This window comes from Rousettus aegyptiacus, unplaced genomic scaffold (genome assembly GCF_014176215.1).
Source record: "Rousettus aegyptiacus isolate mRouAeg1 unplaced genomic scaffold, mRouAeg1.p scaffold_m13_p_1, whole genome shotgun sequence".
Lineage (NCBI taxonomy): Eukaryota > Metazoa > Chordata > Mammalia > Chiroptera > Pteropodidae > Rousettus > Rousettus aegyptiacus.
The window spans coordinates 129,423,244-129,443,755 of record NW_023416284.1 but is presented as its reverse complement, the minus strand read 5'-3'; positions in this window follow the sequence as shown (position 1 = coordinate 129,443,755).

Below are 20,512 nucleotides of genomic sequence, written 5' to 3'. Positions count from 1 at the left end.
TTCAACTTTTGTTACCTCTAAGGCTATATTGATTGACACCTCTGTTAAAGACTCGTTGGAACGATATGTATATCTATTCTTCAAAGCTAGAAGAATAGACAGATTAATTTCTAAAACAGGAGACATGGGGCTGAAGAAGACAAACAAAATGGAAAGAGGAGAATGAGGATTCTTTGTTGAACATGCCCTGCTTACCAATTCCATGGAATAAAAACAAACACAACTTCTTTTCTACTTAAGCTACACTTTCCCCAACAAGCCTATAAACAGTCTGCCTATGATGCTCTTTAAGGACTTCCAGTTCCAACTTTCTCTGATTTTACAGCCTCTGTAAGAGAGCTTCAAAGCTCTTCCTCAGAGCTATCTTAGAAGCACTGAGTGCCTGCAGCAGCCAAGGGCACCCTCAATCCAAGTCCTAGAATTTGTTAATGATCATGGTGTTGGCCTTGAGTGGAGGATGGCTGATTAGGAGGCGGTAGGTGGGAATGAAGCAAGCTCTGAAGATAGGTTAATTAATTATTGCAGTGTGTGCAGTTACACTGACATCAAAGCCAGCAGCATGAAGGGCTCTTTGATCTCTAGTTCAGTACCCTTTCAAGTTGTTCCCTTTATCCTGCCCAGAAAGTTCTGCCTTCTTCTCCCCTTGATTTCTAATAAGCGTGACCTCCAGCCCCATCCACCCACACAGTGGTGAGCCGGAGAGGGGCTGGAGCACCATCCTGAATATACAGTTAGCTCCCTGCATCTCAGCATGGCCAAAGGCTCCAGTCTCCAGTACATAAAATGATATCACAGCTTTCTTTTTAAAAGGAGCTTCTCTACCGAGAGACAACATAAGAATGTTCTCAGCAGCATTATTGATATGAACCAAGAATGAGAAACAGCTCAAATGCCCAAATACAACAGAACGAATGTAATGTTGTGTGTTCTAATGATGAAATACTATATATCCATGAAAATGGATGAACTACAGTTCCATGTAACCACATAGATGCATCTCACAGATATAATATTGGGTGAAAGAAACGAGCAGTGAAATAATATATGTTGTATAACCCAATTTATATAAATGTTAAAGCAGATAAGACTAAAGTACAGTGTTACTAGATGAATCATTAGGTAGCCAAAGCATAAAGAGAAACAAGGAAACAATTTGCATTAAAATCAGAGGAGGGAGAGGTGTGACTGGGAAAGGCCATGAGGAGGAGGGATGTGGTTCTGGGAGCTAGAGACGGTTTACTTCTCGGTCTAGGTATTAGTTTGCTAGGTGTTCCCTTCATGATGCTATACATTTTTTTCCCCCTGATCTTTTCAGTAATTGTACCACACTTCACAGCTTGAACAAAAGTTTTAGAAAGAAAAGGAAAGCCTGAGAATTTTAAGACCAGCTAGGGGAACTCAGGTTTCAAAATAAAAAGGAAAAGAAAAGCCCGTTCAGTGCTGCAATGCCTAATAAAGCTGCGAATCCAGCCCAAACCCACAGGCTGTCAGATTCACGAAGTGTGAGCACAATGTAGGCAGTGGAGATGCATCATTGAGTTAGGTTTCACACACACACAAAATCTGTTCTTCTAGCCGCCCACCCTTCCTCAACTCAGCAGCAGCCCAGCATTCAGTGATGTGTGCTCTCACTGAGGTACTGGGGAAAGGCCCGCCTGCACAGGGAAGCACACTTGGCCTGCTCCCTTTCACCTCTGATAGTGACACCAGAAATCCTGACAGAAGCAGCAGTCTCCCTGGTGCCAGAAGAGATGGCTGTAGCGCTGCCTGGAGACAAATCCTTGCAGACTCTACCCTTCACTTCAGAAGGGACAGCATTGCTTTCAGAGGCTCTAGCTCTGCAGAGTAGGATGTTCCCCTCTGATTCCCAGTGTGTGATCGTGGGGGATTCTTCCCAATTATTCTCAGGCTCAGGCTGTGGTTTATACTTTTTACTGGATTGACCAGCTGAATTTGTAAAATCGCAGTTGAAATAGATCAGATTAAGGTCACTGGCTTAAAGAGTTGAGTTCTACTGCACCTGGACCTGACCGTCCCCCAAGAAGGAGACTACGGCAAAGGTGGAGGAGCCAGGTGTGTCCTCACCCCTAAGCCAGGGATGCCTGTTGGGTCATTTTATTAGATGGTTCTATTCCTCATAGAAGCAAATAAAAGCAAAAACAATCTTTCTGATTTTTTCTTTTTTATCATCCAAATTAGAGATTCAAACATGTTATAATAAGAGAAGTAGAACATGCTTTAATCTAATGAGAACATTTAATCTAGTGAGGGCACTGCCTGCTATGGATGCAATCAGTTCATACACAGACACGCGTGATAAACACACAGCTATCCTATAGCACTTTTAGCTCCATCTCTCTTATAGCACCCCACACTCCCTCTTTTATATTGTAATGATTTGTGCACTTACCATTTACCTTATCTCCTCTATTACTACAGCCTTTGTTTACCCCCTGCCTGGCACAGTGTCTTGTAGTCACTAGTCCCTCTAAATGGTTGTAGAACAGGAGAGAATTAGCACACATTAATCTATAAGCTGCACCATTTACCATATTAGATGCTCACTGTGTATGATCATACATACTCCTCATAACCAGCCTTTGAGGTTAAGTGTTATTATCACCACTTTACAAATAAAGAAACTGAGGCTCAAAACTGTTAGAGGACTTGCCCAAGGTCACTCAACCAGTTAGAGTCAGAGTTAGACCCGAGTCTAGAATTGTCCCTCTGACTATCCCTTTTCTCTCCATTAATGAGTGAATGAATGAAGTTGGTGATGTCTATGAGATTATTCACCCAGTTTCCCAAGTTCTATTAATACTGCCTCCCATCAACCCTTGCCTGAGGTTCATGGGGCTTTTTTTAATTCCTTGGCTATTCCTTAGTGAGGCTGTAATTAAACCAAAGACAATAGAGAAGTGGCCTTGGCACAATTTTGTGAGATACTCTCTCTGCCCACATAACCACCAGGGCTAAAGTGAATGTCACTGCATTACTTGTGCCTCCTCTGTCATTAAGTTTGACCAAGCCCATGAGGGTTAAGTAGAATACTGAACTCACACAGGTCTGTTCCTTGTCATCTGCCTGACAAACATCTACTCTTTCTTCAGGATCTATGTCCTGCAGGAAGCACTTCCCAACTCCCCCAGCAGAGCTACTCACAGGCTCTCCAATTGTTGGACTGAGGAGAGTCTAATCAAGAGTCCCTATCCTCAAGGAACAGCAAGTCAAACAGGGAAGACAAGAAAATAAACCATGAGAATACAGTATAACAGGACACTACGTGCCTCCGGGTATGGTATAATTAAAGATATACAGCTATTACATATTCTCGTCAGAAAAATAGAACCTGACTGTCATCGGACCTCTAGATCTAACTGCCAATTGACAGGATAACAAGGGTAAGAAGAACATGCTTAAAAAACACCGTAGCAATTGAATCAGCCAAAACCAGACTATGAACAATTGAGTTGATTTCTTTAACAAATACATGTGGGTATGGGTGTTGATGAGAACTGTTTTAGGTTAAAAGAGACTTAAGAAACAAAGCAACCAAATTCAACTATCAACCTGATTTTGAGAATATTAAAGAATTATTATTAATTTTGTTAGTTATGATAATAGTTTTTCAGTTATATTTTTCAAAAAGTCCTTATTTGTTAGAAATATATCAGAGTATTAGTGAATAAAATAATGTCTGGGAATTACCTTAAACTTCTCTCCTAGAAAAAATATCTAGAGGGGATAGATAAAACCAAAATGGCAAAATGTCAATAACTATTGAAGCAGGAGGGACCATTACATTCCTCTCTCTACTTGTATGTATGTTTGAAATTTCCCATTATAAAGTGTTAGATTTTCAAAATACAGATTGCATGCTAAGTGCATGAATGGATAAATGCTGAGGGGACTTAGGGAGCAGGGACAAAGCATTCTAAACTATTCTGAGAAGCTTGGGGACAGCTGGACAGAGGAGACAGGAGCTTAACTATTGAGCACTTATTCTACATTATCTTGAGCACACAAGAGATGTAGTCGATTCATCTTTGAGACTCCAGCATCCAGCAGAGTAAGGCAAACAGGTGCTAAATACAAAAGTTATTGAATGAATTAACCATAACCATCCAAAGACCCCTTTCATGTTTCCATTAAAGCAACAGTGGCAGCAAATGCTCTGTGTTGTCCTGGATGTGGAGTATATACAGAAATAGGAAACAGTCTACTCTCAAGAGAAGACAAGCTATTCACATAAAGAAAAGATCTTTAAAAAGGAGCTAAATGTGCTAAGTGCTAAATGAATGGTATGACATGCTGAATATTGCAGCTCTGGAGGATTCTTCTGAGTATTTGTGTGCAGAATGGCTCTCAGAGGTAGGGAGGCCAGTTGGAGCCAGGCATGCAAGGATACAGTCCATTATGCCAGAGTCAGGGTGGAGGGGTTTAGGGGGAGGGGGGGTGTGGGAATATAAAAGAACAAAAGGGTAGATGTGAAAGAACTGATCACACTATGAGGAAGTGTGTACACCAGAATAATGGTATCCCCCCAATTTTTCCCCTGCCCTCAAAGATCGCATGGAATCTTCCAACATCACTGCCAGGGGCATAGTAAAGGAACAAAAGAGAGCTTGTAAAAATGTTAGTTTTTGCAAATGCAAGGTGTGTCAGAGAGCAGGGAGAGAGGCTGAAAATGTAGTACATTGTCCTTGGACAATTGTACCCTCTCTCCCTACTCTGGCTACTGTGGGATCAGAATCCTAAAACTTTCATTCCCCTCTATAAATACTTCAAGAAACCCAAATAGAAAGATTCCATCTAAATATGCCATTGGATTTCTCTGCATAATCAGAACAAGCTTCACAGAGACTGAGAAGAGGCCACTAGCCTGCCCTTCCTCATAGCTGGGAGAAGCTACTCCAGGCTGATAATCACATGGTATCTTTCTGGCCCATCTTTAGAGGTTTTAAGGGAGCAGGCTTCCCAGGCTGAGCTCTCCAATGCTTTGATACAACCTGAAAATGGGCAGAAAAACCCCAAGAATGACTCACCAATTTATCAGGACATAGGCCCAAAGATAAAATTAAGTCGATTTATAAAAAATTTTAAAAGGTCGTATCTCTTGCACAGCTGAGTCTGTGAACTGAGATTTATTACCTCCACATAAGGATGAGACCCTTTGCAAGTCTACTTAAATAGAAAAGAGGTTTTTTGGAAGAATACATGGAAGTCTAGAACTCTAAATTGGGCAGCATGGCCAGGTTTTATTAAAGCCTGGTACATAAGCCACCAGGAACCAAAACCAAGGCATCCTTCTCTCTCTCTCTCTCTCTCTCTCTCACACACACACACACACACACACACACACACACACACATATACAGTCTTTCTCATCTCTGCTTCTCTCTGCACTTCTGTCTTATCTATTGCTCTCTAAATACTTGCTTCCTCCATTCATTTGCACATACATGGGCCAAACAGCTGCTCAAATATGATTTTTTTTTTATTTTTCCAATAACAAACAGAAAACTTCAGTGACAATAATAATATTATTTAATGTTTTTACAAAACCCTTTTAATAGTTTGCTTAATGAAAGATAGCAAAATTCCTATTTTTGCTTTTGCATTCATTTTGTTATGATATATTGTTTTGGTTGAAGAATAAGAAGAAAATTCAGTCTTATAGAGACATGTAGCTAAAAAAGAGTAGAGTATTTTAATAGACTTTTCAAATGATTGTGGACAATCCATGTTAAGTACACTAGAACTCAACAAGTGATAGTTTCTTAAAGTTTAGGTGCAAAGTGGAATCTGAAATCACATCGATACGCTTTTCTTACTGCAACATTAAAATCCATTAGTCTATCCTTTTTGAATAGTATCTTTTACCTAGGTATGGATTTGATTTTTAGGGGAAAAAAAATGGGTTCACTAAGTTATGCGTATCTTCCCAATGTTGACACATTTCATATAAATACATTTTTAAGTTACATTTTTTGATATCACCACTGATCTCATCAGAAAAATCTTTAAGTATTGAAAAGCTGTCAAGCTCATGGTGACAGTCACAAGGTTTTCAAAATTCTAGTTTTTATTTGGAAACTCAAAAAAAAGTACTGTTGGTTATTTTCCTTGGTGACAGGAAAACTTCATTTATTTTTCAAGTACATGTCTGCCAAAATACCCAGGTTTGAGAAACCACGGTTTGTTCTTTCAAGTAAGAATGGTACTACTTTATATTTAAAAAAAAAAAAAAAAGAAGAAGTCACTTGTTTAGTTCATAACTCAAGCAATCACATAAGTGGTTTTCCTCAAGAAAGTTGCCTACTTTGGTATGCAGTAGAAGTGTGACATGCAAAGTTTCACCACACAGAACATTAAAAAAATGTGTACTCACGGGTCAAGATTTAATGAAGTTAATAATTTTTACCACTTCATTAAGAAGCCTCTTAAATGAAACTGGCTTTTTATTTCCCTTTTCCTTTCTCTTCTTTTTCTTCTACAGAGAGTGCATGGTGGTGAAAAATAGATGACTATAATTTGGTACCACTGCCTGAATTCGTAATAAGAAGCTAGCATTTTTACTTTTACACCATCAGCAAAAACAGCACAGTAAAAAAGACAAATAGCCTGTTAGCATTATTATGTAAATGGTTTTGACTTTGTGGACTTATTAAAATGAGTCTCAGGGACACCCAGGGGTCCATGAACCACACCTTGAAAACTGATACTCTAAGCCATTCGAATTCAAGTGATTAATAAACTCTCTGGGTCCCAATTTCCAATTCCAGGGAGCAACAATTTGGGTTAGGTGTCTACCCCTAGCCCTCAGTGTGACCAGGCACGTGATCATGTAGCCCATTGTCCACTTTGCAAGGACTGGGGGACCACACAGATTGAGAAGAGGTAGACACGACTGGCAGAGCTGAGATTCGAAATAGGGTTAAGAGCCTCATGAACTTAAAAAAGAGTTGGCATGGCCAAAGAATTCAGCAGGAATGTATCTTGGAACTTCACCAAAATACTATTAACAACTGACGTGTGTACAAAGTTTTACAGATTCCAAAGTGCTTTCATAAACATTACTTCATTTAATCCTTCCACCAGCTTTGTGAGGTAAACACTAGTACTGCCACTTTAGCAATGAAGAAGCAATAGAGAGATCAAGTAACTTGCACAAAGTCACATAATAAAGAAATGAGGTCTTTCTGGCTTTAAGTGAAGGGCTCATTCACCCAAAGCACAGCTGCCTGCCACGGTAATTACACTCCAGACAGAGAACAGGATGTGCTCAAGAGTGTGGCTAGGGGTTTGGGAACAGGCATCTTATACCTGGTGAGAAGGTGAGTGAGAGAAGAAAGAGCTTCCTGCCTAGACCTTAAAGTTAAGAAAAGAAAATGAAGCTGGAGAGTCAGGGCTTCCTCGCTTTCCTGAGCTCTGGACAGTTGGGCGTAGCAGAGACCTTGTGGTCTAACTCTCCCATTCCATGTGCTTGGCAACTCCACAAACTCAGAGGGCTGGGCCAGCCTCCTACTCTGTGGGTGCTCCCAATAAAGTGCTTGTTTATGTGGGAAAAGAACACTGCTTTTGAAGAATAAAATGTGAATGTATGTATTACTTATTAACTATCTGATGTGAATTCCTATGCTCAGACCAGGAATTAAAGTATATACTTTCTTACATTATAAATAATTTTTCCTACTATAGACCAGCTGGAGGACCTCCCGCATGAGAAAGAAGCACACAGAGAGCCATTCATTTAGGGACTCTGCCTTTGATCTTTTCCCTTGACACAATCCAGTTCCCTCTAACCCCTCACCCAGTATCAGTTTTTTAGAATATTATTCCAAGTAGGCCAAGAGGAAATGAAGATTACGGCTAAAAAGGAAGCCAATGACATGCTTTTAAAATATACAAGCAAAGCCTGGCTTTGCGTAAGATCTGGGCTCTGATTTTTGAAACAAAGTCGATAAGACACCACCACAGAGGGGAACTGATAACAGCCTAGGGTTAGGGTGCCCAATATGGTGGCACTGGCAACAGCAAATGTCTGAGACTTGAAATGTGGCTAATTCAAATTATGCTGTACATGGAAGATACACTTAGTACAAAATGATGCAAAATATCTCATTAATAGATTTTATATTTATTACATGTTGAAATGTAATATCTTGAATACTTCAAGCTAAAGAAAATATCAATTTCACTTGTTTCTTCTTTATTTTTAATGGGGCTATGGATGATTTAAAATTATATATGTAGCTCACATTATATTTCTATTAAATACTTGCCTAGAGGAGTCAACCCAACAGCACTGTTAACCCTACTGCTATCAGTTCATCTTTATTCTGAACCATACCAGTTCATTCTCGCTTTAATTTTTAAATTCTTTTTCATATTCTAATGATAAAAACTTTTTTTAAGGACAAGTCTTTCAAACTTAGTTTGGGCAAGTTGTGATGATAAAAAAATTAGAAGAGAAAGGAGGAAGGAAGGGATCATCTCTTGGTTTATAGAGAAGGTAAAAATGAAAAACCATTCTGCTCATCTATTTCCCTTTCTTACTAAAGAGAGGACATACTCTATGTGGCAAATAGATATCCCTCCTGGAAAAGAAAGAATAAATAATATAATAATGACAGAGTAGTTTTTATTCGATATTCACTAAAAATGAGTCTGTTCAATTTGAGGTCTCCCACCACATACTAGCAGATGCTCAAAAGCTGGAACAAATTACCAGTTAAATGCCATTACTTTGTGAAAAGAAACCTCAAGAGAATTAAACTACTAGGTGTAGGGAGGGTGGTAAGGAGGGGAGGTAGAGAGTTGCTATAGGAAGTCCTCAGTAGAAAACTGCTGTGCGACTCCTCAGTCACACTTCAATATTTTAGAAAAGCTAAAGGCTATTTGGGCTGGCTAGAGAATTTTGTGTCTTTGCCTCTAGCCTTTTAATAATCCTTCACTTCGGCAGAACCCAAAGCCGGCTTAAAGGTTAGGATAAAGGTTAACAAAAGATGAGGCAATAGTTTGGTGACAGCTGGAACACAGAGCAGTGCAACATAAAAACGAAGGTTTGGGGTGAGGAATGGCGATGCTTGCTGTCATTCTCTAGAGAGCCATATTGCATTTCTCAGGTTCCCCACTGTCACATAGATGACCTTTGGCACAGATTCCAGAGTGATTCATTTGCTTTTCATTGGACATCTCTATACTAATCAGAGGCTTGTTAAACAAATCATACAAAAGCCTATAGGTAGCCTATCAAACCCAGCAGTGAGGTGTGACTTCTCGGCCTCCACCTCTCCTCCCATTGATTTGTGCTCTCCAGAGTGATCTTGGGGACTGCCTCAGCTTTTGAAACATTTCATTGAACAAAGCAGTGTGTAGGAAAACAGGAATCCAGGCAGGAATACAAATCTTAGAAAAGAAAAGAAATCCTCCCAGCCATGTTTCTATTCATCCTTCATCCTATACCTTTATGGGCGTTGTCCTTTTTTATTCTTTCCCAGTGCCTACTGAATTTGCTCAAGGTTATACGAAGGGTTTGTTGTGAGGTTTCCCCACTTTGTCAGTCTTTGGCAGCCTCCAGTTAGCATTTCCCAATGCCCTAACACTTCTCCTCCTGCCCATGCCTGTGTTACCCTCCCAACTGCCTGGGAACGACCCTGCTTTACAAGTTGCCACCTGTGAATGGGCTGGTATTTTGTTAGGATGTTTTGAAATGATGACACTGATTCTTCCCTTAAGGAGGCTGACTCAGGAAAGATTATTACAAATGTTCCCAGTCTTATAATCCTGGGAAAAGAAAATTCAAGTTGGGATTTGTTTGGGACATCATAATATCATAATATCATTGCTGGTGGAACTAAGATATTTTGGAGAAGTTATTCTCCAAAAGAAAATATAAAGTGGTCTTTAAATTTAAATGTGCATGTGATTTTTTTTTTAAGTCTGTACATACACAAAATTACTGATAAAAGTGTGGATAGGACATGGCTTTGATGTATGGGCACAGTAGGCTAATATGGCTTCACCTCTGACTTAGGCACAGTTGAACCACCACAGGTCAACTCCTCAAGGGCATGTCCTTCAAGACATGACAGAAGCAGAATAGGCAGAAGGGTGTTTAAAATAGAAATGAAGAGGAGGAAAAAAGTGGTGTAATTGATAGAGGCTCTGTTCATCCCTCTGGCGACAAAATCAAAATTGTGACAGAAACAAGGAACAAAGATCAAGGAAAAATTGCCTAGACTCTAGATGAACAAGCTATACGACTAGGGAGAAATATAAGAAATCACCCTACAATGATAGGAGGTAGGATAGGGAGAGGACACAAGGCTGCCCCGTCTCCAGCGGCTGAGTGGGACAGAGGCTATGGCAGCAGTGGGCTCCTCTTAAAGGAGCCGCATCCATGAGCAAATTTTCGCTATGACGGGACCTGGTCACTATGAGCACCAGTGCTGATTCAGCTGTGCACAGGGGGCACCAGGGACTTACAGGGAGACATTGTCGGAGTGAGGGCCAAGGTGAAACTCGCTCTGTACACAAGTGCTGGCAGTATCCATTATTCCATGTCGAGCCCTCCCCATCCCAGTGCACAGACTCAGAGTCACCACAGCCATAAAGTCATCAAACTGGATAACAGAGGTTGCTCAGCCCAAAGTGTTCTATGAAACTCCACTTCCCTCAACTCACAGACCCACCACCCAAGCCACATTCAGGTATATCCTCAGCAAGTCAAGTACTCCTTGCTGAGCACCACCTGAACTCACACTGGAGCCAGCTGACCTTGGTTTCTGGTGTGGCCTTTTGAGGCAACTACAAGCACAGCATCTGTGGATTGCTTGCTGAATCTTAACAAGTGGCCCTGAAGGGCTAGAGGCTCAGGCTAAATTTGGCCTATAGCTGAACCCCTCTCAGGACTGTGCCACTGGACAGACACCTACTTCACAAATTCACACTAATAAGACCAGGAGACTTAGGAGCTTTGCTTAGTACATAGAAACAGACATGGAAAGGCAGCCAAAATGGGAAAACAAAGAAGCAGAAACCATATGAGAGAAGAGAACAGAGATCCAGGTATAATGGAGTCAAGTGATCTAAAAGATGCAGAATTCAAAACACTGGTTATATAGATATTCGATGAATTTTTGGGAAGTGTAGATAAATTCAATGAGCACTTTGGCAAAGTGATAAAAAAAAAACATAAAAACGGAAATGGAAATTATATAAGCAAACCAGTCTGAAATGAAGAACACATTATCTGAGATGAGAAGTATATTAAATGGAATAAATAAAGGAATAAACAAAGTGAACAAAGAAGAAGATCAAATGACCTATCTAGAGGACAGGAAAGCCAAAGACACTCAATCAGAATGGCAAGAAAAAAGATGCCAAGACTATAAAAATAACTTAAGGAGCATATGGGACACTATTAAAGGTCAAAATATCCATTTCATTGGCATAACTGAAAGAAAACAAGATGTTGAACAGCTATTTGAAGAAATAATGATGGAAAACTTCCTTCCCTAACCTAGTGAAAGAAATGGACATAAAACCTCAAGAGGCTCAGAGAGTACCAAAAACCAGGGATCCAAAGAGGCCCACACCAAGACACATCATAATTCAAACACCAAAGATTAAATACAAAGAAAGAATCTTAAAAGTAGCAAGAGAAAAGCAGATAATTACCTATCAGGGAACCGATAAGACTGGCAACTGATTTCTCAAAAGAAACTATGCAGGACAGAAGGGCTTGGCACAAAATATTTGATGTGATGAAAACCCAGGATCTATAACCAAGAATACTTTATCCAGCAAAGCTATCATTTAGAGCTGAAGGACAGATCAAGAGCTTCCCAGACAAAAATAAGCTAAAGGAATTTATCACCACCAAGCTAGTATTACAGGAAATGTTGGAGAGACTTCTTTAAGAAGAAAAAACATGTATCAAAAACAGGAATAAAGAATGGTAACAACTACATTCCTATCAAGAAGTACCTCAAATGGAAAACAATTAAGTGTTCCAACAAAAAGAGTGAATGAATGAAGAAGAAAAGAAGATCCCTGCATGCTGCCTACAAGAAACTCACTTCAGATTAAAAGACACACAGACTAAAAGGAAGAGGATGGAAAAATATATTGCTTTGATGGACCTAGAAAATATTTAAGTCAGACAGAGAAAGATAAACACTATATGATTTCACTTATATGTGGAATCTAAGGAATAAAAAAAAAAACAAATAATCAAAAACAGAATCACAAATATAGTAAACATTTTGGTGATGGACAGAGGGGAGGGGTTTTTGGAGGGCTGGAAGAACGGGGTGAAGGGTTAAAAAGTACAAATTAGTAGCTGATGGATGGTTACAAGCACAGCATAGGGAATACAGTTAACATTAATATGTTGGCTAGGTGGAGGGTCAGGGGAGGGAAGGAACAATTGGGGGAATCTAACCAATGTATTATATACTTAAAAAGAATTAAAATAAATAAATTTTAAGAAAAAGAGAGAGAAAGGAAGAAACGGTCCAGAGTTTCTCAGTTTTTCCCTCTCAGGGATAAGGAGAGTCCAGGAGATAGCTCTAGCTGAATTTTTTCCAAACAGAAACATAAAAAATAGGGAGAATGTTCTCACCTCACACTATCTCCAACAAGAAAGTATTTCCCTACTGGAGTTGTTCTACAAAACACTTCAACTCTCCTCTTCCTCCAAGACATCTTTCCTCATTAGCGTTTGCCTTTTTCTTTTCTTCTTTTTTTTTTTTTTTTTTTGGCTTCTTCTCTGTAATACAGTTCTCTGAGTTTACTCCCCAGCTTCAGACTTGCACTCCCAAACTCTGCTCCTTTAATTCTGTCCTAACAGAATAATAACATACAAAGATGTTCATTTTCAAAGGCTTTAATTTTCATAATCTTTTGCTCCTCACAAATTTATCACCCTTTCCTTCTTCATCACATGATGTGTGTGTTTCCATCACAAAACCCAATTTGGAATTATATAGTGAGAGTAAAAAATACCAAAAAGGAAACTGAGGAAAAAAATATAATCTTTACTGAGACCTACTATGTACAGCCAGGGTGCTGTGAATATGATTGTGAAAACACTTGTTTCTTCTCTCCAGATTATCTTTCTCTGGAAAAGAAAGTCCAGGCTCTCTCCCATGGAGCTTCCACTTGTAGGGGAAACAGGGAAAGTTACCCAAAGACATCCATCTCTCCATTGAGTAAAGCACCAAAGAGCTGAGTTCTTGCCTGGGCTCTTCCACTAACTGTGTGATAAAATTTCTCCAGGCTGCCAAATGAGTGAATAGTATGTAAAATATAGAATGTTGGTTGAAGTTCTTAAAGCTTTCTCTCACCCTTGGGTCTTCCCAAGGAGATCCTCTCCCAGATGGTGGTATAAAATGTAGGCATATCTCACTTGGCCACTGCCCTAGGCAGATACCAATGGGAAAGTTAAAAGAATTCACAAGTCAAATACCACTTACTTCTATTTCACACAAAATTCTTTTAAATTTGGTGCTCTTTTCTAAAGCCAATGCAGATATAAATAAGCAAATTGGAAAAATTTGTGTATAGTAGTGGATTCTGCCTTGCTTCAGTATTCCTGAAAACATTCTGTAATAGATGGGAGCAAAAGGTATTTATTTTCCTGCCCCATATTTCAGAGACATGTTTAAATTATGTTTAGTAGACTCTAGGCTATGTATTAGAAAGATTTCTATTCAAAAGAATTCAGATTCAAAATGTCTGGTACTTGAAGAAGAACATGTCTCTAGTCTGGAAAATGAATCTGTATTTTCTTATATGTGATTTACCCAGCGATGATGGATAAATGGAATTTGCAATCTATTCCTTTCCAAAGAGTTTCAAGCTCACATGTTTTAGGGATCAAACAAGTCACAAAAGTTTTAAATGACTATAGGCATTTAAACCCCAAACACAATAGAAATTCAAAATCAAAACTCTGAAAATTGTGACCCCTATGGCTGAAAAGATTCAATATCTCCAATTTTAGTCAAGTTATTTAGAGTAAGCCTCAAAGAGACATGATTGATGGAAATTAAGAAAACAGGAAATGTAATTGCTAGGTTGCCTTTCCAGCAGCCATTCCCTTCCACTTCCTCACCAGTATCAGAACCCACTTTCCATCATCAGCTGTGAAAATCTCAGAGTCTGCCTTTCCGAACCTTTCTTGCAGGTAGGGGTGAGAAGGTGATGCTCTTCTAGCCAAGAAGACAGGATAGGAAATCTTGAAAGAGTCTTTCAGAGTAAGTTTTCTCTGTAATAATAATAATAAAAAAAAAAAAAACACCAAAAGAAACTTATTCCCTTCCCTGGGCCCAGAGACAAAGGAGGAGACTGGAGATTTTTCAAAGTGGATACAGGCAAATGTCAGTGTAATTTGAATTTCAGAAGGGAATGTCTGTAAGACATTCTTGGAGAATGTCTTACAGATCAAAGGGTTGTATCTATCTCTTCAGACACTCTTCAAATCAAATAAAAAACCACATTTGGAAAAAAATTAAAATACTGAGAGAATTCACTCAAAAAAGAGTTGACAATGAATAGCTTGCTCTGGGACATCAATGTGTCTCAGTGAAACCTAGGACAATTGTTATGAAGAAGGTCAGCAGGATTAGATGCCCCATTTACAGAAAATATGATAGATTTTACAACTGCACTTAGCAATCTCTGTCAAAGAAAGTAGTAAGTCAAAATAATACATAATAAAATCTTAACCACTTCAGTTTTCTCCACATAAAAAGGGACACCAACAAACTATTTCTACTATATTAGTCATCTCTTATATGCCACTTTAGATACTCTAAGCTTTATCTTTCTCTGGCCTTTGGTTTCTTATTCCAGTTCAGCCAACACTGTGACAGTCAACTTCATGTAAATTCAACCAACTCCACTAGGGCAGACCAAGAGCATCTCACGTCATGCATTTCTCTCACCTCCTGTCCTGTGGCTTTCCTGTTGATGCTTAGGTGTGAGACCCCACAGGACATACTCTGTGCCTACACATGGACACTTGGGAAGTAAGGGAAATGAAAACTCAGCAGGGAAAAAGTTTGACCAAAGGAAGATGGGAGCCAACGAATCATTTGTCCACCTTTCTCACTTGGGCAGAATGTCCTGAGAAGTAATCATTTATATGTATGTCAATAAAGTTCCCCAAGATGAAGGAATCAATCACTCTTAATAAACTTTCCCGCATTGCATTTCTCTCTTTCCATGCCTCACTCCACTTCTCCCTTATTCCTTTTCCCTATTTGGGATTATACTCCTAATAACGTAGAAGCACATACTCCTTGGCCTCTGGCTCTGCTAAGTGACAGAGGCTCAGACTGCATTTGTTTTCCATTGCTGTATAACAAATTACCACAAACTTAGTGGCTTAAGAGGACACCTATATACTAGGTCGAAATTCTGTAAATCAAAATTCCACCTTAGTGTGACTGGGTTTGTTGCTCTGATTCTCGAAAGATTAAAATCAAAGTGTAGATCAAATTGAGTTCTTATCAGGAGCTCGAAGGCCTCTTCTAGGCTAACCTAGTCATGGCAGAATTCAATTCCTCATAGCTGTAGGACAGAGATTCCCATTTCTTTGCTGGCTATAATCTGAATGCTGTTCTCAGAAACTAGAAGTCACCTGCTTCCTTGTCATTTGTCTCCCTTCATCTTCAAAGCCAGCAAAGGTATGTCAAATCATTTTTGTGCTTCAGATCTCACTGACTTCTCTCTGTTTCTGATCTCTAGACCCATAATTAAATGGTTTATGTGATTGAGTCAGGTCTTCCCAGATAATTCTCTATCTTAAAGCCAACTGATTTGAGACCTTAATTACATCTGCAAAATCCTTTTGGCCATTTAATGTAACCACTCACAGATTTGATCCACCCTCAAAAGATATGGATTATACAAAGATGAGGTTATTGAGAATCATCTTAGAATTCTGCCTATCACACAGACAGTTGGCACCAACAGTGGCTGTAGAAAGTAGACCCTCAGGATGAAAGTTTGGTTCTCGATTTCTCACTAATATGAATGCAATTATTGGTAGTAAGTGGGGTGAAAATGGCAATGGCATCACAAGTACTAAGACTTTCACTTTAATTTAATTGCTATTAGGAGGCGATAGAGGGTGAGGCAATGGGATATGCAATTGCTGTGGTGCTTGAAAAATATGCAATTATGGGAGCAGTTATGACTATAGAAATTGTGAGTTGGCCTGAATGCTATTGGCAGGATTTGAAGCCTTGAAAAAATAAAATAGACTCAAATTAACCAACTGCCAATTCAAAGCCTGCTTTGAAATCCAGAGCACCTCTGAGGTAACTCTAAAAAATATTTTTATCTCTTGTCACCAAAGGTCAGAGCTGCTAGGGAGATAAGCACTGTGGCAAGAGGTATGCAGTGCAGTCTCTTATTTTTTATCTTAGAAGAAATGTCCTGGCATGCTCCAGACCACTGGATCCCTTCACCAATTTGACAAATCCCTCAATCTTCATAGGATTTATCTCCCTCTCTCAGGCTCTCATGATTCTTCTAGGGCATGTATGGTACTTGCTACCAACTGCCAATATGATTGAAGTCCCTATGGTAGAAAAGAGGAGCGTTTACATAGTCCTGGGGTTGGGGCATGAATGTGTATTATTGTCTGGCTCATGTGAAGGTGGACTACTTTTGATCCTTTCTTTTAATGGAGATTGAAAATTATGCATTCATCTGATCAACAGCTGCTTATCAAGTGTGAGTGACTCTGTTGACCAGAACCAGTAAAGATACCATATTCAGGACAACAGGATACAATTGAAATTAGTACCTAGTTAAGTCTATGAGAGTCCATAGTCTGTCATGATCCATCCAGATTTTACAGGAACTATACAGGCAAAATGAAAGGGGAAATGATGGTAACTACAAAATCTATATCTTTTAAGTCTTTTATGATGATGCCAATTCTGCAATTCTTCCTGGCATGCAGTTCTGACTTATTAACTTTGCCAAAGGGGCAGAACAGTGGAGAGGAAGAGTTTCAAAAGTTTCACCTACCCTTTTCTACTCTAATGGCTCTTATTCTACTGGTTAGGGAACCAATGTGAGTATTCTTTGTGTACTAAATATAGCTATTACACCCTCGGGGACTGGAAAATAAGAAGATGGGCTCATAGACCCATTAAACTCATTGTGAGATAGACTTGGTACAGAATTTTATTTAATATATGGCCTCCAAAAGCACCTACTCTATCTGGAGGTCCATTTTAGTGTTTTGGGATTTCCTGGTATCAGTGTTAACTTGGATACCATATCAAAAATTATTTGAATCTGAGTATTTCATTTTTTTCAATTATAGAATTGCCTTAGCAAATGTTTACAGGTTCCTACAGGAAAGGAGAGTGAGAAATATTTACTTATGCACTTGTGCTGCATCATAAGATCCTTCCTCAAAAGGACCTGGCCTCCCCTTCAAACAACGGGATCTGAATCTGTGAATTGGCTTAAATCTGGAAACTGGGTAAGGTACCATAGTTTTTTCTGAATGACTAGAATTAAACTTCTACTTATCAGTTCTTAATCCTTTTTTATATTAGCAAGTTGAGTGGCATCCTAATTAGCTATCTAACTACTTCATCTCTAAAAATAGCATGATCTATTAGGCTATCGCCAGAGATATTTGCAGGTCAGGGCACCCTAATTGCTACTGTGTTCTTGCTTTCTTTTGATAGTTAAGTGCATTTTTTTCCTCTGTTAGTCAAGTACCACCATTGGACCCCTACTATTCTGAAATATCATCATCTCCACTGATATTGTAAGATACAATTCCACGGCAATGTAGCCTATGGAGAATGACCACCACTGAGTTTTTCAAAGATGGGTCCCTAATGAAGGGAATAATCTCAGGACTCTCTGGACAACATAATCAGGTGGTAGGTTTTCAGGGTTTTTCCTGTCTTTCTGATCCATTCTTCAGTGATATGCCAAGACAGTTCGGTATTTTCACCTCATGTGATTTAGGTCATCATTGTATCCAACTTTGGTTGAAGGAGAATTGAGCAGCCTATTTAGAGAGATATATGTGTCTTTTATATAACATCAAAACCCAAATTTATAAGTCCCCAATAAACTCTCACCTATCTAGGCTTTTATTCTGCCCTCATGGTCTGTTTCCTCAAGATTTATTCCCTCCCATGTTTCCCTAGTTCTTGCTCATATGTGTTAATCAGGCCCAGTAATTTCTTCAGTGCATAAGCTATTTTTTCCTGGAGTAAGGACTATGCTTCCCTGTTTGAGCTCTTGTGATACCCGACCCTCTTTACTGGTCTTTACAGTTAGGTCTTGATGAGAATGGAGAGATCTCTATCAGATAAGCTAAATGCTAAATGCATAGTATCCAAGCAAGATCAGACTCTTTTACTTAGCAAGGTAAAAGGGGTATTGTTTTTGCCAACCTAAAAGTTTAGGAGGGCTTGGAAGATTCGAGATTCTCAGGTTTGTTCACCGCATATTTTATATTAGACTTCAGTCATGCTCATACCCTATCAAAATCCTGACTTTGACATAGGAATCTTTTTAATTCTGTCTCCCTTACAATTAGATATCGGTACTAGAATTATAGGATATAAAAGTCTCCTTCAGTTATGCCATGGTGGCATTTTGCCTTGAGTTAATAGCTGGCTGATCCATGCCTATGTTTTCTCATGGCCTCCAAAGCAATCCATAAAAACCATACTATTCCACAGTATTTATAATTATCATTGTCCCTGTACCATTCAAAGACATAACCACTAGAAAACCTGGGGTTCTCCTTCCACTGGTACTTCGCCCAATCCGCCATGGATGAGTCTTAGTCATTGGGATGCTATTACATGCCAGGGTTAATTATCATCCACCAACTACCAACAATGGGTTTCTTATTGCCAAATCTGACTGGTGAGGGACCCAACTCTAAAATCCCATGAGGGCCTGTTTTCTAGTGTCATTTCTGATACCAACTGTCTTATCCCAGGTTCTCCTGAGAGGTAAACCCAAAACAAAGTCTGTGTACAGGGAGTTATTTGAGAAGTGAGCCCAATGAGCAGGATTGAGGAACAAGAGGAGCAAAATCTCCTAAAAGGCATCTCAGTACTATTTGCCAAGCACAAAAGAAGGAAGCATTTGTTGACTCCCATCCCCCATTGGTTAAGAATAAACCCATGAATATTGACTTCCCTTGACTTCCTGTTTTCCCATGTATTAGTGTCCAGAGATTCTGTGGGTGTCCCCACTTAGTATCAGAGAAGCTCTAGGGCAGGAACCAGAGGTGAGATAAGGCACTATCAGAATAAAGCTACATGCAGAGAACTAGTTACCACAGCAGTGGCCAAAGTAAGAGGTAGGGTCAAAGGGATGTAAGATGTGCCAGAAAGTGTTCAAATCTATTGTATTTGATAAATCCAAAGCAAGCTCATTGAGACCAAAAATACTCATGCACAGAAGAATGCTAAATCTTGGAATTTAGCATCTTTGTGCCCCAATGGAGCAATTCTGACATCTGATTAAATATAGTTCATTGAACACATGTATTTTACTCCTCTCCCTACCAAAAGTTCACCAAATGAAAGTAAAATAAAATATAAAATAAAATAAAATATAAAAACCTAGAAAAGGCCCTCAAGAACAGAGAAAATAGGAGAAAAAAAATGAAAGCTGACAAAGGAGATCAACACAAATGTTGGAAACTAGAATACAAATGGATACGTTATAACTGATTTATCAAAGTGGAAAAAATGAATTTCTAAACTTTCAAGAGGGCAAAGAGGGAGTTAGTTGATCATAAGCATCTCTGATAGCCTTAGAAACTGAAGGCACTAGGAAATGCTGGAGGCAAGCAGAGCAGTAGTATGGAGAATATAATCACTGCATAAGTCTGTATAAGGAATATTCAGAACACCTGATTCTCTCTCTCATCATTTCCTTCCTTCCTGTGCAGCCAAAAATCACTCTTTTCCTACCGAGGCAAAAGACTGTTGTTTACTTTCTGGGAGGTTGAACCAAACAGATTCCAAAGATAGAAATTGATCAAATATCCAATGTGGTGAACATTGAAGAGAAACTTTTATTCCTGTCAGCAAGTTTCTGGAAGAGTTACTGATAGGTAAAGTCTAAATAAGAGTTGGAGTCAGAAGCATTTAGAAAAAAAAAAAATACATCACTTGCAAAGACTACAGGGAAGTCAGATCCATAAGGACTGTCCATAAAATTAAAAACACAACTTTTAAAGGAAAAACACACACACATAATCACCAAGCCACCAAGTTTACATTACTCTATTTATGATGAGAAAAAAACAATTTTTTCATATGATTATCTCATTCACAAAGGTCGTGACTTATCATCAGACATCCACATAGTAAAAATCAGTGATAAAATTATTTTTGTTAGAGAGTTCAAGTTTATAATAACTATTCAAGGTTTTATTATTTGGGGGACCAGAACCAGACTGACATATTATATTTTTGGATTGTCTCAG